The following is a 23,213-nucleotide window of genomic DNA, read 5'->3' as shown; positions in this document are numbered from 1 at the left end:
AGTGTTCTATGATGGTTTTCAAGTGCCATGTTATTGATTTCATGGCTAATGTATCTGCAAACATACGTCAGCAACGCAAAGTTTATATCTACCTAGTTTCATTATATGATTGAAAACAAAATGTCAGCAACACTTAATGTTAAGTCGAATATTCCAATGCGATCTCTACCCCTAAAATACGTAAATGGTACCGACATTTCTATTTCAGGGTATATTATTGATGGTCCACAGAGCGAACTGACATCACCTGACGTGTTTACAAGCTCTTATTTAATGTTTCGCCTCAGCGAGAACTATTCAATGGGGAGGGACTGTAATGCATCGAGTTCTACATGTAAGTGTTCAGCGGTGTGAACCCACTACTAAGTGGTGGGAACCGTCTTATTGTATGTCAGGATGGACTCGAGCCTAGGGCGTCATGGGATATATTTGATCGGTGGCAAGATGGAAGTGACGTTATGGGCTTCTGCAGAGCTAGAAATGGCGAACATAAACTGCTCTTTATCAGTTCGTTCAACTTGGACAGCCATTCAAGAGTGCCCTCGTCTCTGGCGCAGTTTATTGTTGGCTTGTAATATTTCAACTTGTAGCGGCGGGTGTGGCAGATGCCACAGCGGTACACATGCGCACTCGAGAAGGGGGCTCACTGACCGGGGGCAACTGAGACGCCAGCAACTCAGCAATCAGTGGCGAACAAGCACAGGTCACACAGCACAGCGGCACGAGGCTAGGCAGCAATGAATTCTCACTTGCTGCAGGTCGCGACGCGGCGTTCCCCAGAGCGTATCAAGCTGCTGGAAGACTCCAGCAATGGTGAGCGGACTTATAGAGTTGGCGGCAGTTTTGGCTGTCGTGGTCTAGGCACTCAGGCAGCGCCCATTGGTACAGAGCCCAGTGATGCCAAGAGGCGACAGCGACGTAAGTACACTGAGGACTGACACAGCTGGGGCTGACACAGACTGGGTGCAGCTACGTTATCCAGTTGGTTAACTACAATGGGTGGTCTGGGAAGAGTTAAACAGAATTGTTCTTGGCTGATTTTCATAAGTGACTGCATTTCTTGGTCATTACGGAAAGGTCTGAATCCGGTTCGTTGACCAATGTCTGTCTGTTGTCACGTAAAAGTGTGTCAGCTTACAGAAACATTCTGAGGGCTGGTCAGTGTCCCAGTTTCTGGGCATGAGGAAGCTGAAGTATGGAAACAGCAGATTCACTGAGTTGCTGCATCGCCAGGGGCTTTGTGCAGTGGTCTACATCTACACCTATATGGTTACTATACAGTTAACAATTAAGTGCATGGCTGAGGGTTCATCGAACAATCTTCATGCCATTTCTCTAATGATCCACTCTCCACACTTAAAACTTTCAGTGCAAGTTCTGATTTCTCTTATTTTATATTGATGTTAATACCTCACAATATATGTGGGCGCCAACAAAATAATTTCGGATTCGCAGGAAAAAGTTGGTGACGGAAATCTCATTTGACTATGCTATCGCAACGAAAACTTTTAATGACTGCCACCTCAATTCGCGGTACTCTCTTCCTTCTATGCGATAATACAAAAAGAGCTGCCCTTCATTGAAATTTCTCGATGTCTTCCGTCACTCCATTCTAATGCGGATCCCAGAGTATGCAGCAAATCTCCAGAAGAGGACAGACAAGTGTAACGTAGGCAGTCTCTTTAGCAGACCTGATGCATTTTTTAAGTCTTCTATCAGTAAGTTGTAACTGTATTTTCTCAAGGCAATAGCCACTTTGTACGATGATAAAACAGCAGGCACACTGCCGAACGTATCTGATAGTGATGAAGTAGTTCCAAGGATGAAAATCATGTTTCCGAAAGCACCTCTTCATATTCACTAGAAGACATAGTTAATACACCTGAACAGCAAATGGTAAGCAGTGCAGTTTTGATTTCGACAGATAAATTAGTTATAAGAAAGACGAAACCTCTAATTCAAATGGTACGGTTTGCAGCATTCAGTAAACACTGAAGAGCCAAAGAAACTGGTATATCTGCCGAGTATCGTGTAGGGCTCCCTCGAACACGCAGAAGCGCCGCAACACGACGTGGCATGTACTAACGTCTGAAACAGTGCTGGAGGGAATTGACGCCATGAATCCTACAGCGCTGTCCATAAATCTGTAAGAGTACGAGGGTGTGCAGATCGCTTCTAAACAGCACGTTGCAAGTAATCCTAAATATGCTCTATAATTTTCATTTCTGCGTAGTTTGGTGGCCATCAAAAGTGTTTAAACTCAGAACAGTGATCCTGAAGCCACTTTGCAGCAATTCTGGACGTGCGGGGTATCGCACTGTCCTGCTGGAATTGCCCAAGTCCGTCGGAATGCACAATGGACATAAATGGATTCAGGTGATCAGACAGGATGCTTACGTACGTGTCACGTGCCAGAGTCGTATCTAGACGTATCAGAGGTCCCATATCACTTCAACTGCACACGCCCCACAGCGTTAAGAGTCTCCACCAGCTTGAACAGTTCCTTGTTGACATGCAGGGTCTACGAATTTAGGTGATTGTCTCCATACCCGTACACGTCCATCCACTCGATACAATTTGATACAAGACTCGTCAGACCAGGCAACATGTTTCCAGTCATCAACAGCTCAATGTCGGTGTCGACGGGCCCAGGTGAGAGGTAAAGCTTTGTGCCGTGCAGTCATCAAGGGTACACGAGAGGGCCTTCGACTCCGAAAGCCCATATCGATGATGTTTCGTTGAATGGTTCGCACGCTGACATTTTTTGGTGACCCAGCACTCAAATTTGTAGCAATTTGAGGAGGGGTTGCACTTCTGTCATGTTGAACGATTTTATTCGGTCGTCATTGGTCCCGTTCTTGCAGGATGTTATTCCGGATTCTTGATATTCGCGGTACACTCGTGGAACGGTCGCACGGGAGAATCCCCTTTCATCGCTACCTAGGAGGCGCTGTATTCCATCGCTCGTGCGCCGACTATTACACCACGTTGAAACTCACTTTAATATGGGTAACCTGCCATTGTAGCAGCAGTAACCGATCTAACAACTGCGCCAAACACTTGTTTTCTTACATAGGTGTTGCCGACTGCAGCGCCGTGTTCTGCCTGTTTACATATCTCTGTAGTTGAAAACGTATGCCTATAGTGTGTGTGGTTTGAGGTTTTCGGGAGCTAAACAGCGTGGTCATCAGCGCCCGTATGCCTATACCAATCTCTTTTCCGCTATAGTGACTGCTTAAGCAACAAGATACGCCACTTTTCACATTACAAAAGAATACTCAGCTTTAAAATTCTTCCTTTCTCCATAAACTGAAGACATTATAATCAACCATACCAATTCTGAAGGAATACGTTTATATGGATTTAAGTGGAAAAAAGTAAATGTTCTTGACCTAGATGTTTATATAGATCTTCTGTTATTGGCTGGAGTTTATAACTCACATATCCAGTTTACTCACAATTTATGGGATGAATGAAAGGAACGCAAAATTATCAGATGTACACTGTCCGTATAAACGTTCAGAAAGATGTCAAGGGTTATTCGATTTGATGACTGTGAAGCAAGACTACGAAGGAGAGAAGTATGTAAGTTTGCCCCTATAAGGGATTTGTGCCAGATAATATCTGAGTTCTGTCATCCCAATTTGTTTGTTACATTAGATGATCAACTTGTGGCCTTCAGGGGAAACTCTCTTTTACGTCAGTATATGCCTAGTGAACCAGCGAATTATGACTTCATGTAATTTGTCACAATGAAACAATTAATGTGTGGAATTTTCAGCATATACTGGGAACCAGGTAGCACCAAGGCCTAAGAGTTGCAACTGACTTGCCTTACGGTTTGAAAGGGCATAACATTACCTATGACTACTGTTTCGCCTCCTATGAGCTATGACAAATGTAGATGAAGAGAAATATGACAATGATTGGACCTATGCGAAAAAAACAAGCGTTTCATTCCACCAGAACTGTTGCAGACTAGAGGTATTACTAAATGCGCATTAACATTTGCTTCACAAAGGAGTCAACACATGCACACTACATACCAAGGAAAAGCAAAAGTGCTATTCTGCAAACCAGGCTACACCACGATAACAAAGTCAGTGGTGGCACCACAAGAAAACCTCATATTATTTTGGATTCCACCGCTGTGAAAGGATCTATGGACACACTAGGGAAAATGGTAGTGAATTATGCAGTAAGGAGGAGGAAAAACTTATTGCCTGTTGTTGTGTCCTCAGATACCATCAATATACCTATATACAACTTTTTCGTACTACTCAAGGCAACTTAACCCCAATGGAAAGCAAACGCCCTACATCGAAGAAGACTGTTCATAGAAACTCTTGGTTAGTAGCTAACTGATCAGGAAGTGAAGAAAGTAGCACACCTTCCAAGAGGAAATGCTGTAAGAGAGAGAAGAACATCGTTTGAATCTCCAACCTCCACTTTGGAGGAAACTGACCCTAGAAGCAAGAAGAGGGGCAGAGGTCATCCATGTGGATAGACTAATAACTTAAATTCACTGAATTGCGCTAAAAATTACTTACGAGATAAATCTTACATATACATGACCAAATGACTAGTAAAAGTTAGGCGTAGGGCAGTAAAATTAACACTCACATCTTTGTAATATTCTATTTTTGTATTGCCGTACTGTTCTAACATGCAGTTTGAGTGATTCATATAGTAACGTGATTAACTTATAGCTTTATTTATTATTTCAATATACAAATGTGTAAAAGTATACCATCCTGTAACAGGAAATGAATGGTTTTCTTACCAAATCCGCAGAAGGGTTAAGTTATTCGTAATTGTAATCCATAAGTTGTTAGCTGAATTCACAGCCTTCAGATTTGTGTCATTTATCTTGTAACCGAAATTTAGCGGACCCCTTCCTTACTCACGTGGACGACTTCAGACTTTTCGTTGCTTAGAGTGAATTACCACTTTTAGCACCATACATATATCTTTTATAAATCATTTTACAATTGATTTAGGTCATCTGATGACTTTACAAGACGGTAAATGGCAGCATCACCTGTATCCAATCTAAGAGGACTATTCAGAGTGTCTCCTAAATCGTTTATATAGACGAGGATCAGCAGAAGGCCTGCAACTCTTCTTTGGCGACCGTCAGATGATACTTGCGTTTAACTCTGTTGGCTATTTTTGAATAAATCATTTCTTCGCAATAAAAAAGTAACACAGTTTATGTTTCAAAATCCAACTATTAATCGACATTAGCGATATGGGTCTACAGTTCAGTGAATTTCTCCTATTTCCTTTCTTGGATGTCGATGTGACCCGTGAAACTTTCTACTCCTTACGTACGAATCTTCCGACGAGTGAGGGGTAGTATAAGACTGGTAAGTATGGAACTATTGTATGATCATACTCTGAAAAAAACCTGCCTGGTACACAATTAGGACCAGAGGCCTAGCCTTTATTATGTGATTTAAACTGCTTCGTTACGCTGTGTATATCTACGCCAAAGCTACGTATGTTGTTCTTGATTCGAACTGTGGAATATTTACTTCATCTTCTAAAGTGAAGCAATTGCGGGAAACCATTATAATAATTCTAGTGGCACTGTTATCAGTAAAATTTCGTTCGCTATAGAACAGTGAAGGTAATCATTTTGTCTTACCGCTTGTATGCTTTACGTTCGACCAGAATATCTTTGTGATACACACGATATTTACGATATTGCAGTGCCTGTGTTGTTCAGAAGTACGATGCACGAAGGAGCAGTCACAGTGGCGACAACAGCCGTTAAAAACTACATGAAATGTACTCGCAGTTGTGAATATCGACAACCATCAGATGTATAATGAAATGACGATAATGAAAATCTGTGCCGTCCCGGGACTCGAAACCGGATTTTTCGTTTATCGTGAGAGATCGCCTTACTATTAGGCTATCCGAGCACGCACCACGACCAGATAAAAACATCCATATGTCATCATACATGTGTCAACAACTGGCACGTGTACATCCGTTGTGTATACTGAAGACCCAAAGAAACAGGTACACGTGCCTAATATTGTGTAGTGCCCCCGCGAACACGCAAAAGCTCCGCAACACGACATGGCATGGACTCGACTATTGTCTGAAGTAGTGCTGGAGGGAACTGATGCCACGAATACCGCAGGGCTGTCCATAAATCCATAAGAGAACGAGGTTGTGGAAATCTCTTCTGAACAGCACGTTGCAAGTCACCGCAGATGTCCTCGATAATGTTCATGTCAGGGGAGTTTGGTGGCCGGTGGAAGTGCTTAAACTCATAAGAGTGTTCCTGTAGCCACTGTGTAGCACTTCTGGACGTGGATGGTGTCCCATTGTCCTGCTGGAGCTGCCCAAGTCCGTCGTAATGCACAATGGACATGAATGGATGCAGGTGATCAGACAGGATGTTTACGTACGTTTTATGCATACCAGTGACTTTAACCATGTAATTCCGCACATATAGAGGGCAGATTGATCAAGGATCTACTTTTAGCCCTCTCTTCACAGCTATAGCGGTGTCTATACCATTGAATACATTAGAAAAATATAATTTATGTCATTAAGAGGCTAACATTGTTTTTTATTTGCGGGTAAAGTAGACATTCTTGATGATAAATAAAAACAGTCGACGAATGCTGCAATTTTTACCAAATGGAATAAGTTGCCAATGCTCTCTAAAATGTTCATATGTATTTTCCACAATCAATTATAGTATTGTAGCCAAATCCTCCTAAAAATTTGTGATGTTGAAACACTCAACTTAACCAGACGACAATCGAAATGGCCAGAAACCATTCTAGGTGCGAAGAGCGAACGTGTTATGACGAGATATTTATTGCGGTGTAACACATAAAAATCATATTTTCGTAATACACAAGGATAATTTCATAATATAACATATTTACACGCAACACGATCAAAGACAGCGCCCACACGAAACAGAGACGAAACGAAGCCATAAAATGGTGCAACACGGAGAAATGAAATGTCTATACATTGAAAATATAATAATTTAATTTATCAAAACATGTAACAAATTTAAGAATAAACACATACACACACACACACACACACACACACACAAGAGAGCGCGCGTGCACACACGCACACAAAGGCAAGTACAATTTCAAAACTCTGATTCTGAACCAAAATTCGAATTTTACGCCAAAGTAAAACTTTACTACTTCTGAAGATATATAGCTCTAAATAAAAACTGTATTATCGTCGTAAGTTAATTGTTTCGTGACACATATGACTTGCCTATTGGAACTACTGACTTAATTTATGTGTTAAGCAGCTCTCATGAATGTTCATAGTTCGATTTTGTACAACCCTTCGTATGCACAATGAATTTTCTGATTAAATAATTCCATATCTAATTTGTCTGTATTACGTATTATAATATAAATGTTTGCTTATTTGCACTACCAAAATAGATTACAGTTTAGTAAACGAACATAATTCGATCTTTGTACCAGGTATTCAACAAAGAAAAGTACATAAAAATTGGTTGTAAAACACTGCGAAACACATATGGTCAGTACTGGAGGTCCAATTTACAGCTTAATGTGTACATATAGAAGTAAACCACCAAGGTGAACAATGTCATTCCCACATTGTTCGTACTGACAACATCTTATGCTGCCAAAAAGCAATTTCAGATAGTTCACCATTCATCCATAACGCTCCGGATACATTTAATATAGCAATATGATCAAATTCCCCAGCAGCATCAAATGATTCTCTTGCTGTGTCAACCAGGGACTGTCCGCACAAGTAACAGAAACCTCTGGAAGTGTGAAGCTGTTGAAAGAAGTTTCCAAGGAATATTTCTTATATTTGTGTTAGGGGCATTAGGCAATGATACAAGGCGTAATTCTCTGCCTAAGGTTTCGTCATATAATGACGGAGCCGTCATCAGAGGCCTTAACGACTCAGAAAGCTGTTGCAGACTCAAATAAGTTCAGCAAGTCGAACTGTTCATATGTATCCAGGCAACTGTAGTTTCGTGTCATAATCAGATTGCTGGCTAATAGCGTGGAATCTCGCCAGCGAATTGTATGGAGGTTGTTGTGTGGAAGAGTAGACACTACACTAAAGTCTACAACTTGACTATTTTAAACCGTTCTTCCTTTCTGTTGAAACTGTTCTTCTGATGCCGCGAGAACTGGCCGCGCGGTATGAGGCACAACGTCCCTGATTGCGCTGCCCCTCCCTCCGGAGATTCGAGTCCTCCCTTGGGCATGGGTGTGTGTGTTGTTCTTAGCATAAGCTAGTTTAAGTTAGTTTAAATAGTGTGTGTGTCTAGGGACCGTTGACTTCAGCAGTTTGGTCCCTTAGCAATCCATTCATTTGAACACTTTGCTTTTGTGATTTTGTGTTTCTATGACCTCTCCATCCACCACAGCTATAGAAATCTCGCAATTGCCGGTCGGGGGACCCAAATAACATGATTAAACGCCTTGCTTTACACAAGAAGAGTTTGCCGTTTGGAAGGCACATGGAAAAAGATATTGCGTTTTCTTATATTTGGATGTGAGGTCCGCGAGTAATGCAAAACACCGTTTTTCTCAGTACCCAAAAATGTTTCGGCACCACTGAGCCATCATCAGTGGGTTGTCGTTTTTACTTATTCTGCAATGTGAACATTTTTGTTAAATGATTATAAAACTATGTGCATTTTTAGTTCAAACAACAGACGTTTCATTTTGTAAATACCTTTACATTTGAGGTGCGTGAATTTTCTGGATCACTTTTGTGTTAATTACTACAGGTAGCTTGTCATCTGCAACCAAACGATGTTGATGAGAAAGTCTTTTGATGGGCGTTAACCTATCTTCTAGAATGTAATTTACTTCTTCGCGATGTTTTCGCGCCTATTTTCGTTTTTACTCACGCTTTCGTTCGGCAAGCACTTCCATTCTCCGCATCATGCTGAGGTATTGTGGTGTACACGTAATTACAACAAGTATTTTCCACAAATCACGTAATAAATCACTTTTCACTTCACCAGAACACAGTGTGATTGTGGTTTGCTATGTCTCCCAGCCCATTCAGTGTTCATTTGTTCGCCAGAGAGTTTGGCGCCAAATTTGAATTTTGTTTGCATTTTATCTTTGTGTGTGTTTTCTGTGTGCTTCTTTGCTGTGTGTGTTGTCTTTTATATGGTATTCCTTTTGTGTGTAAATGGTGCGTCTTTGCAGATTTTAGTGTATCTACTTTTCGTGTGTGTGCGTGTGTGTGTGTGTGTGTGTGTGTACGTGCCTGCGCGTGTGGATGTGAGTGTGTGTAGACTTTATCTATTTGTGCTGTTTTTATTTGTAAAGTTCCTTTAATGTGTTAAATAGTGTGCCCTTGCAGAGTGTAGTGTATTCGTTTAAGACCTATTTTCCTTCTGCTATGGCCTTATGTATATGGACGTTTTCCACAATGGTCAGTTTGCTGTATAGGCTGTGGCTGGGTTTTAGTATTCTTAAGTGGTGACTGTTGGCTACAAGGCGGTCAGCAAATGTTCTATGGGAGCTATTGCTTTATAAAGCTCTGAGATGTTCTGAATATTTTGTTTTGAAGATTCTGCGTGTTTGTCCTATGTACACTGACTGGCAAGTGTTGCATATGATTTAATATATTCCTGATCTATTAAATTTACCCATGGGTGGTTCTCGTGTTCTGATCTTTTTGTGTCTTGTGTCCTCCGTCCTGTACATTATTTGGAGCCCCGGTTTCTTTAATATGTTGCCTATTCTGTGACCAGTTTTGTTGTTTCTTGATTATTATGTGTTATTTCGTTTTGTGTGTGTGTGTTGTTGCTCTGTTGTGTCTTGCGTATGGTCATTGTTTGTGTTTTGTGTTGTTCTGTTCTGGGTGAGGATTTGTGTGTGTGTGTGGTGTGTTCATTTTTGTACTGTTTGCATATTTTTTGATTTAACTTGTCTACCATGTGGGTAGTATAACCATTCTCTATTGCTGTTTGTTTATTGTGTTTAGTTCTTGTGTGTAGTTCTGTTTGTTCATGGGTGTTCTGTTTAATCTGTGGAGCATGAATCTGAAGTTTGCATGTTTATGTGTCAATGGGTGGTTTGATAGATTGTGAATTGTGGTGCTTGTGGTTGTCGGTCTCCTGAATATTGTTAAGTTGTGTGTGTTGTTTGTTGTACGGTGAGATCTAGAAAGTGCAGTGTGTTGTTAGTTTCTGTTTCTAATGTGAAGCTAATTTTTGGGTGTAAGTTGTTTATTTCATTGTGTAGCTGTTCTATGCGTATATGTAGTTCATCAGTCAGGCATATTATGTCATCGACATAACGGTACCAGTATATAGCTTTGTTGTTATTTGGTTTTATTGTGTGTCTGAAGATCATGTTCTCCAGGTTGTTCATGAATATGTTAGCTAGGACGCCACTTATTGGTGGTCCCATTGGCAGTCCTTCGTGTTGAGAATAAAATTCTTTGTTGGATACCGAATAATTTTGTGATGTTATGGTCTTGAGCATGTTTGTTATTTCATTGATGTGTGTGTCTGGCATGATTCCTTGTTGTTTTAATCTTTGCGTGATGATGTTGATTGTTTCATTTATTAGAATACAAGTGTACATTGATGTGACGTTGAATGATATGAGGGTTGCTATGTCCGGTATGTGTATGTTCTTGATTCTGTCTATTAACTCCTTTGAGTTTTCCAGATTCCTGTTGTTATCAAACGTGTACAGGTTTTTCAATAGTGTGTGTGTTTGTTGGGCTAGGTGGTAGGATGGAGCATTTCCGAAGTTAATGGCGAGTCTTAATGGGATATTATCCTTGTGGACCTTTGGTAGGGCATTTAGGGTGGGTGCTTTTGGATGTTTCTGTGTCATGCTCTTTACCTGGCCTTTTGAGAATGTATTATGGACGTTTATCAGTGTCTGTTGAATGTTTTTCTGGTATCTTGCTGTTGGGTCACAGATCGGTTTTATGATGTTGTTGACTTTGAGAAAATCTAGTGTTTTCTCTATGTATTCCGTTTCATCCATAATTATAGTAATATTCCCCTTGTCTGCTCTTGTTACTATGGCATTGTTCTGTTTTAATTTTTGTTTAAGTTTGCTGACTGTGATTTCCTCTGATGTTTTACGATAACAAATAATTGTGGATTTGTGTGTTCTGATTATCTGTGTTGCTTCTGCAGCTACTAACTCTCTTGTCAAGTTTGCGTTAAAATTTGGTGTGCTCAGTCTTTCTTGTTCCTGTATAATGTGTTCTGATTACGTTATGAGGTTTCCTAGTGTTTTGTATGATATGTTTGTGTTAATGTTGCGTTTTGGCCCTTTTTCTAGTAGGCTCTTTTCTTGTTTGGTAAGATTTATGTTAGTCAGGTTAACGATACTGTCATGAAACTGATATTGTTGGTTGAGATTTTTTTCAGTGGGTGTGTTTGTGCTGTTGATTATTCTGTTGAGTTTTTTATTCTGTTTCTATCGTTTTTCTTGCATTGCTTTCTGAATATATGCCTTTTCTCTCTCTGTTATTTCCTCAAAGTGAGCTAGTATTGTAAATTTGTTGGCCAAAACTAAATGTGTTTGGTAAAGTTCAGTATTCTGCGACTGCTTTGTAGCATATAATTCCCTAATTTCTTGCTTTAGCCAAAAAACCTGCACTTTATTTTTCACTTTCTTTGGTGCAGATGACATGCTATTCACAGAGTTTTCGATATAATCTGGAATTACATTATTAGCTAGGCAATTTTTATTAAACTGTATATTGAAAGCTGTCTTCTGAAGCTTCGTTAAGGTGTTCCTGTACTTTTTGTAGAGCTTGCATGGGAATGCCTGGCTGGGCGAAAAAATATCCATTATTTTGATTTGCAGTTCCTTGTATTGGCCGTGTTTGCAGTTATAATTGTTGGATGTGAGGTCCGCCAGTTACGCAAAACGCCGTTTCTCTCGGTACCCAAACATGTTTCGGCACCACCGTGCCATCATCAGTGGGTTTTCGTTTTTATTTATTCTGCAATGTTAATATTTTTCTTAAATGATTATAAAATTATGTGCATTTTTAGTTCAAACAAGAGATCGTTTCTCTTTGTAAATGCCTTTAAATTTTGGCGTGCAGGAATTTTCTGGATCACTATTGCGTTAATTACTATAGGTAGCTTGTCACTTGCAACCTAACGATGTTGATGAGAAAGCTTTTGGCTGAAAGTTAACCTATCTTCTAGAATGTCACTTAGTTTTTCGAGATGTTTTCGCTCCTATTTTCGTATTTACTTACGTTTCCGTGTGGCAAGCACTTCTATTCTCCGCATAATGCTGAGGTGTTGTGATGCACACGTAACTTTAACAAGTATTTTCCACAAATAACATACTAAAACACTACAAAATACTTGTTATAGCTACGTGTGCATCGCAACACCTCAGGATGGTGCGGAGAATGGAAGTGCTTGCCACACGGAAACGTAAGTAAAAACGAAAATAGGCGCGAAAACATCGCGAGTACCCAAATTACAGTCTAGAAGATAGGTTAACTCCCAGCAAAAAACTGTCTCATCAGCATCGTTTGGTTACAGATGACCAGCTACCTGTAGTAATTAACACAAAAGTGATCCAGAAAATTCATGTACACCAAATGTAAAGGTATTTACAAAAAGAAACGATCTGTTGTTTGAACTAAAAATGCACATAATTTTACAATCATTTAACAAAAATGTTCACATTGCAGAGTAAATAAAAACGACAACCCACTGATGATGGCTCAGTGGTGTCGAAACATGTTTGGGTACAGAGGAAAACGGTGTTTTGCATAACTGGCGGACCTCATATCCAACAATTTTAAGAAGCAAACACGGCCAATACAAGGAGCTGCAAATCAAAATGATGGATAACGCATTTACTTAGTTCCCTTACCTTCCTACTGCAATGCAGAGGTACCTCAACAAAGCCGAATATTCTGAAAATAAAGAGCAACTTCATTTTGGCATCCGTCCATTGAATCTGTGCCAGCATAGTGAACGATGCTTAGTGAACGCATCCGTCTCGTGCGACACGACCTGGCTGCTTTGAAGAGTAAGTTAAATTAGAAACACATTTTCCTAAGTAATAAGTTGTGTTGTGATATTAGGGATAATATCGATAGTTTATGACACTGAACCTTGAATGTAGATTCTACTGAATAAGTTAACACACTGAAGGAGAAATTTGGTAGATGACAGAAGAGAGGAGTAACCTTCTGACATTTAGAGATAAGTCACACTATTATTATTACGCATGGTCGGGTTCAGTGTGCTTGCCAAAAGTGGAAACTACATGGCAGCACTTCATAGCATACCCACGGAAGACATTTTCACTAAAATCGAAGCTATAACCCGTTATTTTACCTAAACTAGCTGCAGAAGAAGTATGCATAGAATAAACCAGGATATTGCTTAGTAGCCAGCCACCCAGCAGTAACTTCACGAAAGGTGTGCTTAAAGTTCTCAGAGATATCAATTCCGATAGAGACATTTTAATTCTTCCAGCAGATAAAGGCAATGAAACAGTGGTAATGAAGAAAGAAGATAACCACAATAAAATTCGAGACTAATTAAAACCAGGAGCATACAGAATATAGAAGGGAGATCCCGCAGCTTTTGTTCTCGGGATAAAGAATAAGCTAATAAAGGCCTTTCCGATATCTCCTATTGACAACCACGGTCTCATCAAATAACAAGCTGCGCCACCAAGATAATGAGGTTTACCACAAATTAACGAACAGGGCATTCCTTTGAAGTAAAATGTAAGCGCCATTGATTATCTGACCAATGGAACTGCTAAACACTTAGCCATTCTCCTACAACCATTTATCCTTATATTAAATATTCTGTCATTTTAAGGAAAAATTGAAATCCTACAGGGTGAGTCCAAGAGCTATTATGGTCAGTTTGGATGCTGTATAAATGTTTAGTATGGTTCCTCTCAATTAGGTGATGTTACAATTCGAAAGTATGTTCGCAAAGGATATGCTGGATCTATTTTAACAGTATCTCATGCCAACTTATTTTCGAATTGGACAACAAATTCTATGAGTAAACTGATGTTATGGTTATGTGGAACCAACTCAGCGAAATTGTAGCTAATTTTTGTACTGAAAAATTTGCAGTAAGAACCCTTCAGACGGCGAAGTAGAAACGCTCATTTTGCTGTCGCTACATTAGCAGAGGGTACAGAAAACAAGGTTTTGACACAGTGTTAAAAACAACAAGAATCATTCATGAACATTTAAAAACTACAGAAGACGTATACCTACCGCTACATATAGCCGGAGTATATAAGATCCCTTGCACTTGCCGCCAACTGTACACAGGAACTTCAAGAACATAACAACTGCCTTACAGGAACATAAGGGCAACTGTCACCTGGACAAGACGGACAAATCAACACCAGAAGATCCTGCACTAGGACTTGGAAACCAACAAATTCGTTTCTCTGGCACTAAGGCTTTAGCTAAATATAATAATTACTGAGGTGCAATGTAATGAGAGGCAACAGAAGTACAAAAGTACAAAAACAATTTCAACAGAAAAAAGCAGGTTTGAAATTAGGCAAGTTGGGGGCCTTAGTGTTAAATAAAACAAATAGCACCTACTCTTCCCCACAACGAGTTCCATAGCAAACGTTGGCACAACTCCATGACCTTAGGCAGCGACCATTACCTGGATACATTTAAAGAGGCCGGCTTTCTGTGCTTGTTCGAGTTTTGTTACTTTCTAGGTCGCTAAGGCGTTTGATAATATCTCCAGTATTTGAAGATGAAACATCAGTCAGAGAATTACTCAAAGATTTAATGCCCATAACACAAATACCAACAATATCGGAAATAGGCCTACTAGTCTCGAAAGCCTGCATTCTATGTTTCTTCCTATGGTCATCTTACCCAGTTCATTTAGAAACTTGGCTAGAATCCAGCTCAATGGAGTAGGTTCATATTATTCATCAAAGTACTTACGTTCTATATGTAATTTTTCAACGATATATCATATTTAACAGTAGTAATGTACAGTCACACAGATTAAAAATGAGGTACGAGCTTTATATTGCAGTACAAACCGTTTGGCATTGTTTGCTGATAACGCTAAATCATGTGGTGACACATCAGAAACTACATGAGACTTCGATGAAATTGATACTGAACAGCAGTATAGATAAGAAACTAGTATTGTTATTAATTTTGAATACATTACGGGAAAGGCAGTGATCAATGTGTTACAAATATTTACTATTAATAACAGTCTTGATCACGATTTATTTATCAAGGTCACGGGTTTCGACCACTACTGTGGTCATCTTCAGACCATTGAGTAGGAACCTCTTTCTGTTGGAGAATCACTACTGATCACTTGATCACTTGATAAATAAATCGTGATCAAGACTGTTTTTAATAGTAAAAAAAAATAGTATTGTTATGCCCTTAAGTTCACTCGAATGTTATAGCAGCTCCATGCCAGTGTACCAGTTTTATCAAGCAGTAGAAACTGATTTCCTCCTTCTGTTGATAATGCTAAAATGTGCAAACCGTAACCAGATGCTCCACGTTACAGAAAAGATGTAACATATTACCCTCCATGTTATGGAAAAACTGTGACCCTTGTCACAGAGAAACTGTAACAAATTTCCCTCCGTCTGACAGCAAAGCTGTAACAAATTAACCCTTGTTACAGCAAAACTTTTATAACTTACCTTCATTGTTACTACAAAACTATAAGAACCTTAGCCATAGTAGAGTGGAATTGTAACAAGTTTCCCTTCACGTTAGACCAAAACTGTAACATTTGCCCCATGCTGCAGTGAAGCTGTAAGAAGATGCTCCCATTGTACAATGAAACTGTAACATGTAGACTTCCATGTTACAGCAAACCGCAAGAAGTTGCCCAAAGTTACAGTGAAATTGTAACAAGCTGTGCTCCCCACCTCCACGTTACAGCAAAACTGTAAAATGTTTCCCTCTGTGTTGAAGTAAACTGTAGCAAGTTTCACACATTACACAGAAACTGTATCAAGTTTATCTCCATGTTACATCAAACTGAAACTAGTTGAGCTATGTTACAGTGAAACTGAAAAAAGTTTTATTGTGACTTTTGGTGTTTTGTTAGTTTTGCTGTAAAATGGTTGGCAACTTGTTACAGTTTTACTGAAACATGGCCCACTTTTTTCAGTTATGCTGTGTGAAACTTCAGTGTAATATTTTCTTCCTCAAATAGACGAGCCTGAACTGTTCTATAGTTTTATAGCTTTGGTGCTAGTGGGGGCCATTGTGCCACTTGAATGTTCCATAAGCTTTTCGCTATTAGGCTACGTATTTGCTGTTATGATCATGTAAGTAGACGGCCTGTTAGATGAACAACTTTCTATGGTACGGGCTACATACAGGGTCTGATGAGCTGCTTTGAATTGTGGTGTTGTAACTTTTATGTGTTTATTAAGCGTGTAAATTGCATATGTTCGTGGTTGTCCGTCAAATATAGCGAGAATCATCAAATTCTGTATGGTGATATACGCTGGGCCCCGCTTCTCCCACGTTTATTTTAAGATTCTTTACTCTACTGTCAGCTTAAAAAATTTTATTCTTATTCGATTCCACCTTCAAACTTAATGAACTGCACCAAATTCAGCTTAGGCCAGCTTTGTGCGTTTGCACTCCATTTCAAATGGAATGTTATAAGAAAATACTCTTCCAAAACTTAACCAGTGTAAGTAATCGTGATTTACTTATTTCCCCATTGTAATGGTGCAAACTTCCATTGCCTTCCATTTTCATCACCACATCAAAGCCCATTTGTTCGCCTCTTTATTTCCTATGCATTACATTTTTGAGGATTTCATGCTAAAATCGATTATCGTAGGGCAATTGGAACATACATTTCGCGAGAAATGCTCGGCCAACTGGCAGAAGTGAAGCTGTCAGGACAGGTGGTGAGTAGGAGTCGCAGCTGATCACACACTGTAACCATTATCTTTCCCTTTATACAGCCAGCAAGCTACCGCAGTTGTATAAAAACTGGAATCTCGTTAGGAAGGATACCCACCTGGCCACTCATCTTAAGTAAGTCTGTAAGACATAAGAGCTCGATGATATCTTTCAGAAGCGACACTAGTTATCTTTTTTCATACTTTCTTAGCCCGACTTCCTGCTCTGTCTGTGATGACCTCATTACCAACGGGACTTGTAAACCCGAACCACCCTTCATTATAAGGATATTCTGAGCACCATCTTTCATTACAGCTTTATGTTTCCTTTACTGTTGTTCCATAATCCTCCTGAAGTATATAAACATCATTAACGGTACACCTCATACCACTCCGTTTCGAGGTAAACCCTGTTTTACAACGTTTGATGGAAACGTTATCTCTACAAAAGCGAATTATTGCGAAATCTTGGTCCTGTAACAAACTGCCTCCAAAAACCGTTAACTATTGCCAAAAGGAACTGTGAATAATGAGATGATATACTGACGAAATTAACGACTTTGTCACACTGTTACAGTATTAGAACAGAAGATATTCTCAACGAATCACTCGATTAATTTGTCTCTATCCGTTTTTGTGTTCTGGAAGTGCATCATTTTCTTTGTTTGCTTATGTTAGGATCAACGATTTATTCGTGATAGATATAATTACTTTTATAATTCTTACGCACACTGCATTTCTGTCAACAACATTTACTTTTCTGTGGTGGACAGTGTTTAATTCAGCATGCTGAGATATGTCTTTAATTAATGTGAACCGGTAGCAGATTACTTGAAGTTATGTAACGATCTGTTTGCGTTTCGCTAATTAGGAAACATTTTCAATTAAGGTATAATCTTTGAAGTATTAGCCTGAGATTATTTGCTAAGCATGACTGAAAAAGACATAGGATACTACCGAACTGCGTGTGAAGTTACATTTCCAAATTAATTTTAGGAGATTGATTCCCCTTGTGGACTCATACAGTCTCCACCCGAAGTAATAAGAAGCAAGCGGCCAAAACGATTAAGGAGGTTAACTTGTTTGCAAAGTGACGGTACGGGAGTGGTTAATTAGCTACAAACAAACTCCTTTTAAGTTGGGCACTCGCTACCTTTCTTTCCAACAGTTTCCTTCAGTGCGAGAAAGATTTCTTTTAAAGCCAACAACAACACGCAGATAAACACCGAAAACTATGTGTCGAACACGATAAGTACTAATAGCAACAGATAGAATGCTAAAAAGGAACTACGTATCCTTCCTACACGGCAGACAGTCGTACTAGTGAATAGTCTTTGATCTCAATGTGTCCGTTACGGTCTCTTGGGTAACCACATTATTCCATATTAATGATATCTGTTTTAATTTTCCAGGTACTGTTGTTTAAATAGATAGTTATAAACTATTTTCACAACCTATAATCAACGGAAGCGTCGATTCAAAAAGCGGGTTCCGGTACCGAAACATCTGAAATTTCGAAGCAACCTTACGGAGATGTGCTACGGTCGCAGGTTCGAATCCTGCCTCGGGCATGGATGTGTGTGATGTCCTCAGGTTAGTTAGGTTTAGGTAGTTCTAAGTCTAGGGGTCTGATGACCTCAGATGGTAAGTCCCATAGCGCTTAGAGCCATTTGAACCATTTTTTACGGAGATGATACTCTAATCCCAGTGCATTGTACCGAAAGATTCTGACAATTGACATGTAAAAGTCAGATCAGTATGAGTTGTGGCCAGGTAGAAGTCCGTCGTTAAATGATTACGTCCAACTTCACAAAAAATAGGAGTCTGGTGCGTACCTAGCTTCCTCTAACTGCTGTAAACTTCTGAGATCGCTATTTCTACAATATTGCTCAGACTAAGGAAAGTTCATCACGGACGTCGAAATACATTCCATATGAATCTTTTCAGGACTGTATGAGTAAATGGAAAAAGTGATGGGCAAGTTTGTAAAGAGAGGAATCGTGTATTTAGAAATAGGAAAGGACTCGTAACTTTTTTTTCTATATATATAATGAAGTCACTACTACTTTGTATGTGTCGTCATCTTCTTCGCATAATAGAATCGACTACCTATACTTCCAATCACGTAGATACACTTCAAATCGTAAACATGTTGCACGAAAAAAGATACAGTGGACAGTTTCCACTCTAACAATGGTACCGTACGAACTCCCTCTCGCCGATTTAATTCATATTGACAGGGTGCGTAGAGATCGAAAATAACTTGAATATATTTAAACAGGAAGACGCAACTCTCAATCGTTTTCTTGGAAATCGAGTATGAAAAATTTACGTATCCCTATACGCTTTGTATGTACACTCAAGGAGACGCAGCTGAGCGAGAAGGCGGTTGCTCCCTGGATCGAATCTGGTTACAAATGCTTGGTTTTGATTCGCAAATTATTCTGCCGACTTGTAGTATTAAAGTACTTGCTCCCTAATGTACTCCTTTGCTGCAGCTTTGCGATGTTTATTTTTGCTTTATAAAACGACTACACAAGTGCGCGTATCTCATCGAGCAGAGTAGAGAGATAGCTTTTAGAGAAGACTGCATATAATTTCAACCAATCGTACACTGTGAATCGTCTGTACCAGTATTTGGTGAAAAGCTTTGATGTGCGTGATTCGCCCCTAAATTTTTTGATGACCGAGTGCCATTGATGATTATAAACCAAGTTTTTCTCTGCAATACACACAATCAACAATCATGCAAATGTAAAGATTCGGCGTTCATTACATGTTCTTTATGGTACAATAATTATTATTTTCCGTGCTTCTATAATCTATATAATCCTGATTCAAGCAATTCTCCACAGTTTATATATTATACTTGTCAAAAATGCAAATACAATAATGTAAGAAAATGAACATACTGATTTAATTGAAAATTCTCGTCTATCCAGTGAGACATTTTATTTTATTGGATAAATGATCAAAAATCTTTGTAGCGCCTTTCTGAAGCACTGGCACCTTCAACAGTGGGAAATAAAAGTAATTTTTTCTCTGGTGTTGTAGGTACTGACATCACTGTTCTCAAGATTATGATGGAATATTTACTGCTGCTCGCTTTTATGCAATCAACACTTTGTTAGTGGTGTGTTGCCGCTGAACATTTTTTCTTAAGACATTATTGAATTAAAATATGTAAAATGCGCCAGGAGGTCAATCCGTATGTTTCCAAAATTACCAATTAAGCTATGAGCAAAAGTAGCTGAACTTATTGTTAGAGAGCTCAGTATTATGTTTCTTCCAGTTCAAGTTTTCATCAGTATGTAAACTAAGAAATTTGGAGCATTCTACCTCACTTACTGACTCCTGCTGATGAGCTGCATTAATAGGTGATATAACTATATTTATTGTACATAAATGAATGTAGTCTTTTTTTCAAAACTTCGGGTGTCCATTTCCTGAGAACCATTTAGTAATTTAATGGGAAACATTATTTACAATCTCTTCTGTTGCTCCTCCTCTAATGGGATTCGTTATAACAGTAGTATCGTCAGCAAAAAGTACAGACCTACTTCTTGAATGTTATATGTAATGAATAAGAGTGGACTTAAAATTGAGCCCTGTTTGACTCTCTCCTGGATTTTTTTTTTCCCAGTCGTTAAAAATTCCTACCTTTTCGACATTGTCTGAATTATTTAGCACAACCTTTTGCATTGTGATTGTTAAGCAGGATCCAAACTAGCTGCGTAGCAAGCCATCAGTAGCACATGATTTGAGTTCTTCAAAGAGAGTAACGTTACCTACGCAAACAAACGCCTTGGTAAGATCACAAAAAACATCAACTGGCAGTGTATTACTATTTAAGGCTTGTACTATTTGATGAATAAATGTACAAATAGCATTCTAAGTTGAGCAATCTTTCTGGAGTCCAGACTGTGACATGCTAGGTTCAAATGGTTCCACTTAAGTGTACTACTACTCTAGAGTACATTACATTTCCGAATATTTTGCTAAAAAATGCCAGAAAGAAAACTGGGCGATAGTTATTTAAGTCTGTCTTATCACCTTTCTTATGAATTCGTTTAAAAGCTCTATATTGTAAGCTGTCGGGAAAATCTCCCTGTTCCTGTAATGCACTGCATGTATAACTAACGGCATTACTTACTAAGTTGGAACAACTTTTCAGAATTGCGTTTGAAATTCCATCAATCCTACATGGCGTTTCGTTTTCTGGAATTTTTGTAGTTGTATTAATTTCAGTGAAGGATGATGGTGCTAATTCGATTTGTTGAGGGCTTTGTGGAATGAAATTTTTAATACCGTCTCATGGTTCTTTAACCGAACCATTTAAACCTGTTGTTCCTGCTACATTTAGAATGTTATTGTTAAAAGTACTGGAACATGTGAATTATCAGTCAGAACGTTGTCATTTAGTTTAATTGCTTTGGAATCTTGTACACTGGTTGGCTGCACTGTCTCCCATTGAACAATGTCGCATTTAGTTTCAATCTTAATACCTATATTATTTATTTTTGTTAATACAAGCATACTATTGGACATTTTAATGAATTAGGTAACTTTCCTTAAATCACTGTAGTGATTTTTGTGGAATGCAAGTAACGTTGGATCTTTACTTACTCTGACCTTTACATAAAGTTTCCTCTTCATCTAACATGAGATTTGAATTCCTTTAGTTATCCACAGCATATTTGTTATTTTTTTAATGTTCTTTTGCATATTTTTTTCGGAAAAAAGTGTCCAAAGGCTGACAAAAAATTACTATGGAATGAACTGAATTTGACATTAGTATCACTTTCTACATACAGGGTGATCATTGTAACTGTAGACATTGAAATATCTCGAAGACTACTCATTGGCTAAAAAAAAAAAAGTTGTAATCACAATTTTCTCGTCTCGGAGGGAGACATGCAACGATACCGCACTCGAACCCAACCTCACCATGTGCGTGGGTGGAGGGGGCCAATTTGGAAATCTTCAATAGGAACCCACGTTTCTTACTGAAATTATGATTCTACGGCGAAATCTATATACGTCTTGTCTAAACCATTTTCTTCGTTTTGTCAGAGATGCCGCTGTAATCGGAGGAGTAGAAATGGGTACACAATTGTAATTGACGACATGCTACTCAACAGCCCTTGAATATCCAATTGCACGTGGGACGCCACGTCCATGTTGCAAGGGTATGATAAGCCAATATTTCATAACTTTTAATTGGAAATCCCTTTCGCAACGCTTTACTCCTCTGAAATACCAAACATGGGACTACCGACGCACCACCGTGGCCGTTTAGCGTACTACGATGTATTATAACAGGCAATAGGTGCACTGCAACCGGAGCTCACGTATCGTGCAGACGTAGAACAGATAGTGGCTCTAAACATTACAACACTTGGGCAGTGTTTATTGGCTGCACACCTACATATCATTTGGATAAGAGACGTGCAGGTAGACGATCAATGTCGCAATCACAAAACAAAAAACTGAAATGCTCCTGTTTTATAGAGACAATAAAAGAAATGTCCATTATAATTATCTGGGCTGTTATGCCGTGGTCGGTTGATGAATTCTGTGTCGATTCCCAACGTTTCGTCTCCGGATGGAGTGAAATTAAACGGTATATGGATGCCGATGTTAAAGAAGATGTGTACCACCCGTCCACTACTGGGTGATGGCAACGGCGATCGACGGCGACGGACAGCGGCCAATTGCACTGACGTTTTCAAAACACGTGACGTCACGCCGCGGCGTGGGAGAACGCGGACACGGAATTTAGCGGCAGTCAGTAGCGAGTCAGTGGGTGTGCTGGCCATTCCATCGAACTGCGGACCCTCTTGAAGATGTCTCCCGCAGTCGGAGACGAAACGTTGGGAATCGACACAGAATTCATCAACCCACCACGGCGTAACAGCCCGGATAATTATAATGGACATGATATTTCCGGCCGTGAAAGTCTACCTTTTAGTATCAGACGCCTCTACGGGGAGGAGATGTCAAGAGAAGTGCGTCGCCTGGAAGGACTCCAGAAGAAGAGAGTGCAGCTTTTGTGTTCCCTCACATTCCTGTCTCGTTGAAGAACCGTCGGCGTTATACCGAAGTTTCTGAAGATAAAGCGACTGTTCTATTCGGGAAAGGCACAACGCATTTTCAAACGGACTGAGGAGGCCTTACTATGAGAGCGCATTCAGCAGACCCGACGGGACTTGGCAAGCACAAACTGTAAGTTAACGTCTCTCCATCTTACGATCAGTAATCAACTGTGCAGCGGTGACTGGGATAAAATTGATA

Source organism: Schistocerca americana, chromosome X, assembly GCF_021461395.2.
Source record: "Schistocerca americana isolate TAMUIC-IGC-003095 chromosome X, iqSchAmer2.1, whole genome shotgun sequence".
Lineage (NCBI taxonomy): Eukaryota > Metazoa > Arthropoda > Insecta > Orthoptera > Acrididae > Schistocerca > Schistocerca americana.
Note: the sequence above shows the minus strand (reverse complement) of the source record.